The sequence below is a fragment of the Capra hircus genome, chromosome 1 (assembly GCF_001704415.2).
Source record: "Capra hircus breed San Clemente chromosome 1, ASM170441v1, whole genome shotgun sequence".
NCBI lineage: Eukaryota > Metazoa > Chordata > Mammalia > Artiodactyla > Bovidae > Capra > Capra hircus.
This window is the reverse complement of record NC_030808.1, coordinates 147,189,384-147,203,391: the sequence shown is the minus strand read 5'-3', so window position 1 is coordinate 147,203,391 and position 14,008 is coordinate 147,189,384.

Here is a 14,008-nt window from a genome sequence, read left to right as displayed (position 1 = left end):
GACATCTTTTTTGGGTGTTAGTTCTAAAAGGTCTTTTAGGTCTTCATAACACCGTTCAACTTCAGTTTCTTCAGCATTACTGGCTGGGGCATAGACTTGGATAACTGTGATATTGAATGGTTTGCCTTGGAGATGAACAGAGATCATTCTGTCGTTTTTGAGATTGCATCCAATTACTGCATTTGGACTCTTTTGTTGACCATGATGGCTACTCCATTTCTTCTGAGGGATTCCTGCCCGCAGTAGTAGATGTAATGGTCATCTGAGTTAAATTCACCCATTCCAGTCCATTTGAGTTCACTGATTCCTAGAATGTTGATGTTCACCTTTGCCATCTCTTGTTTGACCACTTCCAATTTGCCTTGACTCATGGACCTGACATTCCGGGTTCCTATGCAATATTGCTCTTTACAGCATCGGATCTTGCTTCTATCACCAGTCACATCCACAACTGGGTATTGTTTTTGCTTTGGCCCCATCCCTTCATTCTTTCTGGAGTTATTTCTCCACTGATCTCCAGGAGCATATTGGGCACCTACCGACCGGGGGAGTTCCTCTTTCAGTATCCTATCATTTTGCCTTTTTTCAGGTGGCTGCGACCGACCGGTGCACTAAGCGCGGCCGAGAGGAGCTACCCCATGTCCGAGGTCAGGGGCAGAAGCCTGGAGGATTCCATGCCAAAGGGCCATGGCCAAGAGGAGTTACCCCACGTCTGAGATCGGGGCAGTAGCCAAGACTGCCAGGCTGCAATGGTGCAGGAATGGCCAAGAGGAGCTACGCTGTGTCTGAGGTCAGGAGCAGCCGGGAGGAGCCACCCCGCGCCCAAGGCCAGGGGCGGCAGCCGGGAGGAGCAACCCCATGCCCAAGGAACAGTGGCTGCGCAGACGCACAAGGGCCTAGAGGAGCTATCCCATGTTGAAGGTCAGGAAGGGTGGCAATGAGGAAATACCCCTCATCCAAGGTAAGGAGCAGTGGCTGTGCTTTGCTGGAGCAGCTGTGAAGAGATACCCCATGCCCAAGGTAAGAGAAACCCAAGTAAGATGGTAGATGTTGCAAGAGGGCATCAGAGGGAAGACACACTGAAACCATACTCACAGAAAGCTAGTCAATCTAATCACACTAGGACCACAGCCTTGTCTAACTCAATGAAACTAAGCCATGCCTGCGGGGCAACCCAAGATGGGCGGGTCATGGTGGAGAGGTCTGACAGAATGTGGTCCACTGGAGAAGGGAATGGCAAACCACTTCAGTATTCTTGCCTTGAGAACCCCACAAACAGTATCTGTACCCCTAGGAAACCATAATTGTAAAAGACACATGTACCCCAATGTTCATTGCAGCACTATTTAGAGTAGCTAAGACATGGATGCAACCTAGATGTCTGTTGACTGATGAATGGATAAAGAACTGTGGTTCATATATATATATATAATGGAATATTATTCAGCCATGAAAAGGAACACATTTGAGTCAGTTCTAATGAAGTGGATGAATCTAGAGCCTATTGTACAGAGTGAAGTAAGCCAGAAAGAGAAAAACAAATATATATTAACACATATATATGGAATCTAGAAAGATGGTGCTGATGATCCTGTTTGCAGAACAGCCTGGAGATGCAGACATATAGAACAGACTTGTGGAAACAGTGGGGGAAGGAGAGGAAGGGACAAATTGAAAGAGTAGCTTTGAAACATATATATTACCATATGTAAAAGAGATAGCCGGTGGGAGTTTGCTGTATGACTCAGGGAGCTCAAACCCAATGCTCTGTGATGACCTAGAGGGGTGGGGTGAGGAGGGGTGTGAGGTGGGAGGGAGGTTCGAGAGGGAGGGGGCACATTCATGCCTGTGGCTAATTCATGTGGATATATGGCAGAAACCAACACAATATTGCAAAGCAATTCTCTTCCAATTAAAAGTAAATACATTTTTTAAAAAATGCATAAATCGTTCACACTTAAGATACTACAATGAAAACAGAAAGACATGCCACACAGATTGCCTGAATATATTTGCAAATCATATATGTAATAAAAGACTTGCATCCAAAATATATAACAAACTCATGAAAGTTATAACTTGAATACTAAAAGCTCAGTTTAAAAATGGGCAAGAGATTTAAATAGATATTTCACCAAAGTGATATACATGTGATTAACAAGTATATACAAAGATGCTCGACATCATTAGAGAAATGCAAAAACAAAGCCACAATAAAATAACATCCACTCAGCAATCCACTCCAGTACTCTTGCCAGGAAAACCCCATGGATGGAGCCTGGTAGGCTGCAGTCCATGGGGTCGCAAAGAGTAGGTCATGACTGAGCGACTCCTTTTCACTTTTCACTTTGATGCATTGGAGAAGTAAATGGCAGTCCACTCCAGTATTCTTCCTTGGAGAATCCCAGGAACAGGGGAGCCTGGTGGGCTGCCATCTGTGGGGTCGCAAAGAGTTGGACACACTGAAGTGACTTAGCAGCAGCAGCAGCAGTTCAGTTCAGTCGTTCAGTTGTGTCGAACTCTTCGTGACCCCATGAATCACAGCACGCCAGGCCTCCCTGTACATCAGCATCTCCCTGAGTTCACTTAGACACACGTCCATCCAGTCTGTGATGCCATCCAGCCATCTCATCCTCAGTCGCCCCCTTCTCCTCGGCCCCCAATCCCTCCCAGCATCAGAGTCTTTTCCAATGAGTCAACTCTTCACATGAAGTGGCCAAAGTACTGGAGCTTCAGCTTTAGCATCATTGCTTCCAAAGAAATCCCAGGGCTGATCTTCAGAATGGACTGGTTGGATCTCCTTGCAGTCCAAGGGACTCTCAAGAGTCTTCTCCAACACCACACTTCAAAAGCATCAATTTCTTCGGCTCTCAGCCTTCTTCACAGTCCAACCCTCACATCCATACATGACCACTGGAAAAACCATAGCCTTGACTTAGTCGGCAAAGTAATGTCTCTGCTTTTGAATATACTATCGAGGTTGCTCATAACTTTTCTTCCAAGGAGTAAGCATCTTTTAATTTCATGGCTGCAGTCACCATCTGCAGTGATTTTGGAGCCCACCAAAATAAAGTCTGACACTGTTTCTACTGTTTCCCCATCTATTTCCCATGAAGTGATGGAACCGGATGCCATGATCTTCGTTTTCTGAATGTTGAGCATTAAGCCAACTTTTCGCTCTCCTCTTTCACTTTCATCCAGAGGCTTTTCAGCTCCTCTTCACTTTCTGCCATAAAGGTGGTGTCAACTGCATATCTGAGGTGATTGAGATTTCTCCCAGAAATCTTGATTCCAGCTTGTGTTTCTTCCAGTCCAGTGTTTCTCATGATGCACTCTGCATAGAAGTTAAATAAGCAGGGTGACAATATACAGCCTTGACATACTCCTTTTCCTATATGGAACCAGTCTGTGGTTCCATGTCCAGTTCTAACTGTTGCTTCCTGACCTGCATACAGATTTTTCAAGAGGCAGGTTAGGTGGTCTGGTATTCCCATCTCTTTCAGAATTTTCCACAGTTTATTGTGATCCACACAGTCAAAGGCTTTGGCAGAGTCAATAAAGCAGAAATAGATGTTCTTCTGGAACTCTCTTGCTTTTTCCATGATCCAGCGGATGTTAGCAATTTGATCTCTGGTTCGTCTACCTTTTCTAAAACCAGCTTGAACATCAGGGAGTTCATGGTTCACGTGTTGCTGAAGCCTGCCTTGGAGAATTTTGAGTATGACTTTACTAGCATGTGAGATGAGTGCAAGTGTGTGGTAGTTTGAGCATTTTTGGCATTGCCTTTCCTTGGAATTGGAACGAAAACTGACCTTTTCCAGTCCTGTGGCCACTGCTGAGTTTTCCAAATTTGCTGGCATATTGAGTGCAGCACTTTCACAGCATCATCTTTCAGGATTTGAAACAGCTCAACTGGAATTCCATCACCTCCACAAGCTTTGTTCGTAGTGATGCTTTCTAAGGCCCACTTGACTTCACATTCCAGGATGTCTGGCTCTAGATGAGTGATCACACCATCGTGATTATCTGGGCCGTGAAGATCTTTTTTGTGCAGTTCTTCCATGTATTCTTGCCAACTTTTCTTACTATCTTCTGCTTCTGTTAGGTCCATACCATTTCTGTCCTTTATCGAGCCCATCTTTGCATGAAATGTTCCCTTGGTATCTCTGATTTTCTTGAAGAGATCTCTAGTCTTTCCCATTCTGTTGTTTTCCTCTATTTCTTTGCATTGATCGCTGAAGAAGGTTTTCTTATCTCTTCTTGCTATTCTTTGGAACTCTGCATTCAGATGCTTATATCTTTCCTTTTCTCCTTTGCTTTTCGCCTCTCTTCTTTTCACAGCTATTCGTAAGGCCTCCCAAGACAGCCATTTTGCTTTTTTGCATTTCTTTTCCATGGGGATGATCTTGATCCCTGTCTCCTGTACAATGTCATGAACCTCATTCCATAGTTCATCAGGCACTCTATCTGTCAGACTAGGCCCTTAAATCTATTTCTCACTTCCACTGTATAATCATAAAGGATTTGATTTAGGTCATACCTGAATGTTGAGCGGTTTTCCCTACTTTCTTCAATTTAAGTAAGAATTTGGTAATAAGGAGTTCATGATCTGAGCCACAGTCAGCTCCTGGTCTTGTTTTTGTTGACTGTCTAGAGCTTCTCCATCTTTGGCTGCAAAGACTATAATCAATCTGATTTCGGTGTTGACCATCTGGTGATGTCCATATGTAGAGTCTTCTCTTGTGTTGTTGGAAGAGGGTGTTTGCTATGACCAGTGCATTTTCTTGGCAAAACTCTATTAGTCTTTACCCTGCTTCATTCCGCATTCCAAGGCCAAATTTGCCTGTTACTCCAGATGTTTCTTGACTTCCTACTTTTGCATTCCAGTCCCCTAGATTGAAAAAGACATCTTTTTTGGGTGTCAGTTCTAAAAGGTCTTGTAGATCTTCATAAAACCATTCAACTTCAGCTTCTTCAGCATTACTGGCTGGGGCATAGACTTGGATAACTGTGATATTGAATGGTTTGCCTTGGAGATGAACAGAGATCATTCTGTCGTTTTTGAGATTGCATCCAATTACTGCATTTGGACTCTTTTGTTGACCATGATGGCTACTCCATTTCTTCTGAGGGATTCCTGCCCGCAGTCGTAGATATAATGGTCATCTGAGTTAAATTCACCCATTCCAGTCCACTTTAGTTTGCTGATTCCTAGAATGTCGACATTCACTCTTGCCATCTCTTGTTTGACCACTTCCAGTTTGCCTTGATTCATGGACCTGACATTCCGGGTTCCTATGCAATATTGCTCTTTACAGCATCGGATCTTGCTTCTATCACCAGTCACATCCACAACTGGGTATTGTTTTTGCTTTGGCCCCATCCCTTCATTCTTTCTGGAGTTATTTCCCCACTGATCTCCAGGAGCATATTGGGCACCTACTGACCTGGGGAGTTCCTCTTTTGGTATCCTATCATTTTGCCTTGTCATACTGTTCATGGGGTTCTCAAGGCAAGAATACTGAAGTGGCTTGCCATTCCCTTCTCCAGTGGACCACATTCTGTCAGACCTCTCCACCATGACCCGCCCGTCTTGGGTTGCCCTGCAGGCATGGCTTGGTTTCATTGAGTTAGACAAGGCTGTGGTCCTAGTGTGATTAGATTGACTAGTTTTCTGTGAGTATAGTTTCAGTGTGTCTTCCCTCTGATACCCTCTTGCAACACCTACCATCTTACTTGGGTTTCTCTTACCTTGGGCGTGGGGGTATCTCTTCATGGCTGCTCCAGCAAAGCACAGCCACTGCTCCTTACCTTGGACGAGGGGTATCTCCATACCACCACTGTTCCTGACCTTCAACATGGGATAGCTCCTCTAGGCCCCCCTGCGCCTGCGCAGCCACCGCTCCTCGATTTGCTCCTCTGGCCACTGGCCCTGGCCTCGGGCGTGGGTGGCTCCTCCCAGCTGCCACCCCTGGCCTTGGGCTTGGAGTAGCTCCTCTGGGTCACTGTCCTTGGCCTTGGGCGCAAGGTGGCTTCTCCTGCCCGCCCCTGACCTCAGACGCGGGGTGTCTCCTCCCGGCCACCACTGACCTTAGACGCAGGGTAGCTCCTCTCGGCCGCCACCCCTGACCTCCGACTTGGGGTAGCTCCTTCCAGCTGCCACTGACCTCAGACGCAAGGTCGCTCCTCTCAGCCGCTGCCCCTGACCTTGGACGCGAGGTAGCTCCTTCCGGCCGCCACTGACCTCGGACGCAGGGTAGCTCCTCTCGGCTGTTACTGCGCCATTGCAGCCTGGCACTCTATGCCGCTGCCTCTGACCTCGGAGTCGGGTAGCTCCTCTCGGCCACGCTTAGTGCGCACCGCCAGCTAGCAGCCACCTGGGCTTAGTGCGCGCCGCTGGCTCGCGGCCACCTGGGCTTAGTGCGCGCCGCCTGGGCTTATTGCGCCAGCTTGCAGCCACCTGCGCTTAGTGCCTTGGCTCGCACTAGGATGCTTATAATAAAAAAGAAAGGCAAATATAACAAAATAGAAAGCCCAGAGATAAATCCACACACATGTGGACACCTTATCTTTGACAAAGGAGGCAAGAATATACAATGGAGTAAAGACAATCTCTTTAACAAGTGGTGCTGGGAAAACTGGTCAACCACTTGTAAAAGAATGAAACTAGATCACTTTCTAACACCGCACACAAAAATAAACTAAAAATGGATTAAAGATCTAAATGTAAGATCAGAAACTATAAAACTCCTAGAGGAGAACATAGGCAAAACACTCTCCGACATAAATCACAGCAGGATCCTCTATGATCCACCTCCCAGAATTCTGGAAATAAAAGCAAAAATAAACAAATGGGATCTAATTAAAATTAAAAGCTTCTGCACAACACAGGAAAATATAAGCAAGGTGAAAAGACAGCCTTCTGAATGGGAGAAAATAATAGCAAATGAAGCAACTGACAAACAACTAATCTCAAAAATATACAAGCAACTTATGCAGCTCAATTCCAGAAAAATAAACGACCCAATCAAAAAATGGGCCAAAGAACTAAATAGACATTTCTCCAAAGAAGACATACGGATGGCTAACAAACACATGAAAAGATGCTCAACATCACTCATTATTAGAGAAATGCAAATCAAAACCACAATGAGGTACCACTTCACACCAGTCAGAATGGCTGCGATCCAAAAATCTGCAAGCAATAAATGCTGGAGAGGGTGTGGAGAAAAGGGAACCCTCCTACACTGTTGGTGGGAATGCAAACTAGTACAGCCACTATGGAGAACAGTGTGGAGATTCCTTAAAAAATTGCAAATAGAACTACCTTATGACCCAGCAATCCCACTGCTGGGCATACACACCGAGGAAACCAGAATTGAAAGAGACACATGTACCCCAATGTTCATCGCAGCACTGTTTATAATAGCCAGGACATGGAAACAACCTAGATGTCCATCAGCAGATGAATGGATAAGAAAGCTGTGGTACATATACACAATGGAGTATTACTCAGCCGTTAAAAAGAATTCATTTGAATCAGTTCTGATGAGATGGATGAAACTGGAGCCGATTATACAGAGTGAAGTAAGCCAGAAAGAAAAACACCAATACAGTATACTAACACATATATATGGAATTTAGAAAGATGGCAATGACGACCCTGTATGCAAGACAGCAAAAAAGACACAGATGTGTATAATGGACTTTTGGACTCAGAGGGAGAGGGAGAGGGTGGGATGATTTGGGAGAATGACATTCTAACATGTATACTATCATGTAAGAATTGAATCGCCAGTCTATGTCTGACGCAGGATACAGCATGCTTGGGGCTGGTGCATGGGGATAACCCAGAGAGATGTTATGGGGAGGGAGGTGGGAGGGGGGTTCATGTTTGGGAACGCATGTAAGAATTAAATATTTTAAAATTTAAAAAATAAAAAACTAAAAAAAAAGAAAAAAAATATAAATGTCAGCAAAAAGAAACTGGAATCCTCATGTTTTATAGTAGGAATGTAAATTAGACCCTCCAATTTTCAAATGGTTTGGCATTTTCTTATTTTTATTGGAGTATAGCAAATTGACAATCTGATAGTTTCAGGTGGACAACAAAGGGACTCAGCCATATATATACATGTATCCATTCTCCCCTAAAGCAAACCATAACCTTAACAAATGACCCAGCATCATTACTAGTTACTAACGGAGATGAAAATATTTGCCAACACAAAGACTTGTTCATAAATGTTCATAGCAGCATTCTTCATAACAGCCAAGAACTGGAAACAATACAAATGTTCATCAGCTAGTGAATAGACAAATTGTGGTACATACATTCAAGCAAATACTATTCAGCAGTAAAAAATACCCCCAAACTACTGATACATGCAACAACATGGATATATCTCACAAGCACTAAACAAAGTGGGAGAATACATTTGCCGAATTATTTCATTTACATGAAATTATAAAAAAGGCAAAACTATGGGAAGAGAGATCACACTAGTGGTTTCCAAGGGCTGGGGTATCTGGAGAGGAACTGATTGCAAAGAAGCAAGATGGGGCAAAAGGAGACTGCTGAGTCTGATGGAAGTGAAAGTGTTACTTGCTCAGTCATGTCTGACTCTTTGCAACGCCATGGACTGTAGCCCGCCAGGCTGTTCCATCCATGGGACTTTCCAGACAAGAATACTGGAGTGGGTTGCCATTTCCTTTTCCAGGGTATCTTCCCAACCCAGGGATCAAACCCAGGTTTCCCACATTGTAGGAAGACTCTTACCATCTGAGTTACCAGGGAAGCCACAATCTAGTTTGTGGTGGTGATTGCAGTTTTGTTTTTTTTTTTTGGCAAAACTCATTAAATTGCACACTGAAAAAATGGTGAATTTTAATACATTTGAATTATACGTCAACACACCTGACCTTCAAAAAATGAGAAGCATTAGACTAGTGTCAGGGAGAACACAGCCAACAGGGAAGAGCAGTGAAGAAAGGGAAAGGATTTGATGAGGGAAAGCCTGCTTAAGAAAAAGGAACATGATAGAGACAAGCTTCCTGGAAGTCACAGAGTTAAGAATTACAGAGAAGGCGGAACGATAAAATGCAAGACTAGTCATAACAATGGAACTCAAAGTAGCCTCTTTGTAGAGACAAATACTAGGATAAAGAGGAAGGTTCTGGTAAGTCTTCCACGAATAAGAAGAAAGGGAAGCACACACTCACTCATTCACTCACGTGTTCATTCATTCATGCATGACGCACGCATGCTTTGTATGTTCGTTTTGTACTAGCTGTGGGCAGTGGTCAAGACAAAGGAGAAGGCAGAGTTGAACTCATCCTCTAGCAGCAGACATCTGCATGCAAAGCCCAACTTCAGACTGGGTCCAGACTTTACCCAGTAGCTGCTTCCTCCCAAATTTGTTTCAAAATGTTGAACAGAGGTAACTTCATCCCCAGGAAGTGAGGCCATTTCTCAATTTAGCATGAATCTTCATTAGCCTAGACCAATCAGGAGAATTCTAATCCCCTTCACCAGTGATCAGCAAGAGATGGGAGCATGCCTTTGTTCTTCACCTTGAGACACAAGAAGAAATACACTGGAGGACCTTCATGTTCTGAATCAAAAGAGAACTTCTTGAGGAGAATGCTTTTTGTGCTAATATTTTCCTTCCTGCTTGGCTAACTGGAACAACATTGCGTCATCTGGAGCTATAGCAGCCATCTTATGACCATGAGATGATAAGTCTGAAGACAAAAAGCCAACTGGCCAAAGATCTCAGTGAAGGCAGGAGAGAAAGAATCTGAGTCCTTGAGGACACAAACCATCTGCTACACCAAAGATAAAATCATCTACCACCAAATTTTATGGAAGATAATTAAATGACTGTATTTCTGAGCCACCATTCATTTCTTTCTGTTCCTTGCCATCACAATTCAGAGAATACCAGTTCCAATGAGAGGTCTCAGCATAAGAACTTAGCAATGATCTACGTGGTTGTACATGTAGCCCTCATTCCTAGGGCTCATCAGAGAGGTGGCGAGAAGACAGGAAATCTCAAGAATGTGGAGGAAGGAAAGACCCTTCTGGGCTGTAGGGAGCGATCCCATCTCTGAGATGGGAACTAGTAGGGAAATGGAAGTTTGCAGAGATGGGATACAAGATCAGTTTTAGTCTCTGGAGCCAATGAGTGATGATGAGAATCAGTGATTAGAGAGAGGAAGAACCCATTGGGGAGGGAGGGAGCAAAAGGAGGTCCAACCAGTCAAAGTGTTTTTCTCACCCATGGAGAATGGACTCACAGTATCTCAGCAATGATCCCAGAGTACCCCCAACTCAATCATCTTGTGGTCATCAAGTCAGTGGATTCAAGGAAGATATGTGATTAACTGTTACATCATTTCCCAGCCAAGCCCATTAAAGTGTAGGCAGAGGGCACTCACAGAGTGAAATGGAGAGAGAGAGGAAATTATGCGTTCAGATCTGTGCCGTCAAGTCACTTTGAGGGCAGTTACCAGGATCAGGCGTTTGAAAGTCTGAGGGGTCTTCGCTGACTCTCTTGGATTTCAATGCAGAGTTGAAATTGCCTGCACATGATCCTTTTCCTCCAGCTACTGCACAAGGAAACACAAAATGTTCACAGTGCAGCTCTGCAAGCAATTTCCCAGAGAAAAGGACTAGAAGGGAAGCAGAGAAATGTTAGATTATCAGTTTTGGTTTCATAAAACAGTGGAAATTTTAAGAAACAGATGTGTTCTTTTGAGACTGCATTTTCAATAGCTTGTTCCATATTTTCTTCATATCATGGTTTTTTTTTTTTTAATCAATAACAACTAAGGTACAATGACTATCCATCTTCAATTTCTTGGCTTATGGTTTGGTTCTGGAAATTGAAGCCCAGTCTTGCCTCTATCCAGCTCTCCAGCCGTGTCAGCTTGACGTTGTCACATTACACAACTCTTTTTATTAGTGTTCTTTCTCTGCCAGGCCTGACCGGAAACTGATGATCCTAAGCTTTCTAAATCCAAATCAAGACAGAGAGGAAGAAGATGAAGTTAGTGGGAAACACCAGCATCAATGTCACAATACTTTCTTCTCACCCCTTGGTCTGTACTTTCCTAAATATGTGATAACCGACAACTAGCTTAATGCCCCCTGCATCACAGTTTTCTCATCTCTTAACAGGAAGTAGAGTCAGTCTTTCCAGTCCTACTTTACAGAGTTATTGCAAGAACAGGTCAACATTGAATTGCCTCATTTTTGTTCTTAGCGTAGAGGGGCAAAATTAAATTGGGACCATGTGCTTTGAGCACTAATGTGTCATGGCATTGTAAAGAATTAGCATTATTAGTTTCTGTTGTCATTATTATTATTTAGTATATAAAGTACATAATAAATATTGTACAGAAAGTACATAACAAGTATTGTACAAAAAATACATAATAAATATTATTTAGTACAGAAACATGCAATGAAAAAGCATTTCAAAAAATTGATGACATTGTTCAAACAAAAGTTTTTCTTTAAAGCCCCTAAATTTATCTTTTCTAGTTTCTATATTTATACTCAACAAAGAGACACATCAAAATAAAGATATAAAGGTATCAGAAGTATTTTTTTCTTACTTTACAGCTTACCACATTCTGACAGATTATTCCACTGAATGTGCTTTTCTGTGTGTTTTTTTCTTTTTGGCTATTCATCTATTTTCCAAAAGAGACTGTACTAATTCAGACTGTATAACTTCATTTTTTCGCACTGATACATATTGTCTCAGTAACTGTCAAGGTGAAGTCGCTCAGTCGTGTCCGACTCTTTGCAACCCTGTAGACTGTAGCCTACCAGGCTCCTCCGTCCATGGGATTCTCCAGGCAAGAATACTGGAGTATGTTGCCATTTCCTTCTCCAGGGAATCTTCCTGACCCAGGGATCGAACCCAGGTCTCCCGCATTGGAGGCAGACGCTTTAACCTCTGAGCCACCAGGGAAGCCCTCAGTAACTGTAGCTTTATAATAAGTTTTGAAATCTAGCCATATAAGTCCACTACTTTTGTTCTTCTTGAATATAAAACTTGGCTAATCTTGACCTTTTGCATTTCTACATACCTTTTAATGTCAATTTGTCAATTTCTACACAACTAAATACAAATTTGCTGTGATTTTCATTTAGAGTATATCAAACGAAAAGTTCAGCTAGGGGAGAATTGTCTTTTTTGTGTGTGATAGTGAGACTTCTGCTTCCCGAACATCATCAGTTGTTTTGTATTTACTTTCATTTGTTTATGTTCATTTTAATTGATCACAGACCACTTGTTTATAGTCTGCTCCTATCTGCCAACATATTCCCAGTAACTAAACTGTCCTTCAGCTGCATAATGAATGTCAGATTCTCTTCCATTAGTGTCCTTTTCTACAAGATATTAGACCCTCAGATCAAGTTCATTTTAGTGACTCTTTACTCAGTTACACTCTGTGTGTGAGCACGCACAAGTGCGCAAGCATGTATGCAGGCCAACATAACCCAGCTTTTCTTGGTTCTTGATGGTAGTGCTGGTTTGTTTCAAGCTGTTCCTTCAGAGTAACTGACTGAAGCCCTTCTCTAAAGATTACAAAACAAAAACTCAAATAACCTTCCCATTAAATACTTTTGCCTTCCCCTTTAGGAGATCCTGGGTGAAGGGATTTGAAGGCAATCTTGAAATTACCACATTTCTCAATAGAATTCCATGACACTGAGAAAGCAGTGACACACGTCAGGCGTAAAATGTTCTCTGGTTTTAAAGTCCTACCATATATTAGACTATGGATTCTTACACTACTGTGAATGTGGTAGTCATTAGTGCTGGTTTCCAAATATTCTAATTCTTCCTCCTTCTCAGCAATTCCACCTTCTGGAGGATTGCCCATCCTGGCTCCTCTGTGGTGGGATATGACTAGCTCTGTCCAATATGCTGTGAATATATGTGTGTATCACTTTCTGGCTAGAGCAATTCCTCAACCCAGTGAGACCCTATAGAGCTCTTGTTTTCATCTTCCGCAGCGACCATAAATGTTCTGGTGTGTCCCAAAGTGAAAATGATGACAACGTGGAAGAAAGCCCTTACACCAGCCTCAGGGCGTGAAAGTGCATAGTCAGCCAGTCAGCTGTCTGACTCTTCGCAACCCTGTGGACTGTAGACTGCCAGGCAACAGTATTGCAGTGGGTTGCCATTTCCTCCTCCAGGGGGTGAACATCTTGGGTAATAAATTAACTTTGCTTTAAATCATTGATTTGTGGGATTATTTGTTACTGCAGCATAGCCCAGACTATGCTGACTGATACATTAAGGAAGGTTAAAAAAAAAAAAAAGGTATATAATTATCTAGTCTCATTTCACAGATAAAATTAAAAATGACTCAAATTCTTGCCCAGAAAACTCCTTATAAATATGAAGAATGTCCTATTTATTTGTCCTGGCCTTTTACTTTGTATGGTTTATACAAACTATTCAATACAGAAGATATTTGAAAAATGTTTGACATGACTGGATAGATGACCAAATTAATCCCTTTGAATGAGTCCATATATAAGAAGACAAGAAGGCAAGATATTATGATCTCATTGATTTGGAATCAGATAAATATGAACTCAAGCCCTGATTTTATCACTGATGTGTGACCCTGAGCAAGTTTCCGAATTGCCCTAACTCTCTGCTTCCTGAACAGTAAAACGAGAAAAATAATATCAACCTCTTGGGGTCATTCCAAGAATTAAATGAGATAACATATGTTACCTCATTAGTGTAGTTTCAGGAATTAAGACTTAAAAATGGAAGCTATCATTATTATTATCCTTCAAACACCATCAAAAAAGAAAAAAAGAAAAATATAGGAAGCAATGTAGGGGAGAATGTCAATATTTTAGAAGTTACTCATATATTCCCTCCAGACTTACATCAAAGTCCAAAAAAAATAAATCTAGAAGACAAAGCAAAACTAGTCTGTAGGGTGATAAACCAAAATCTAAAATAAT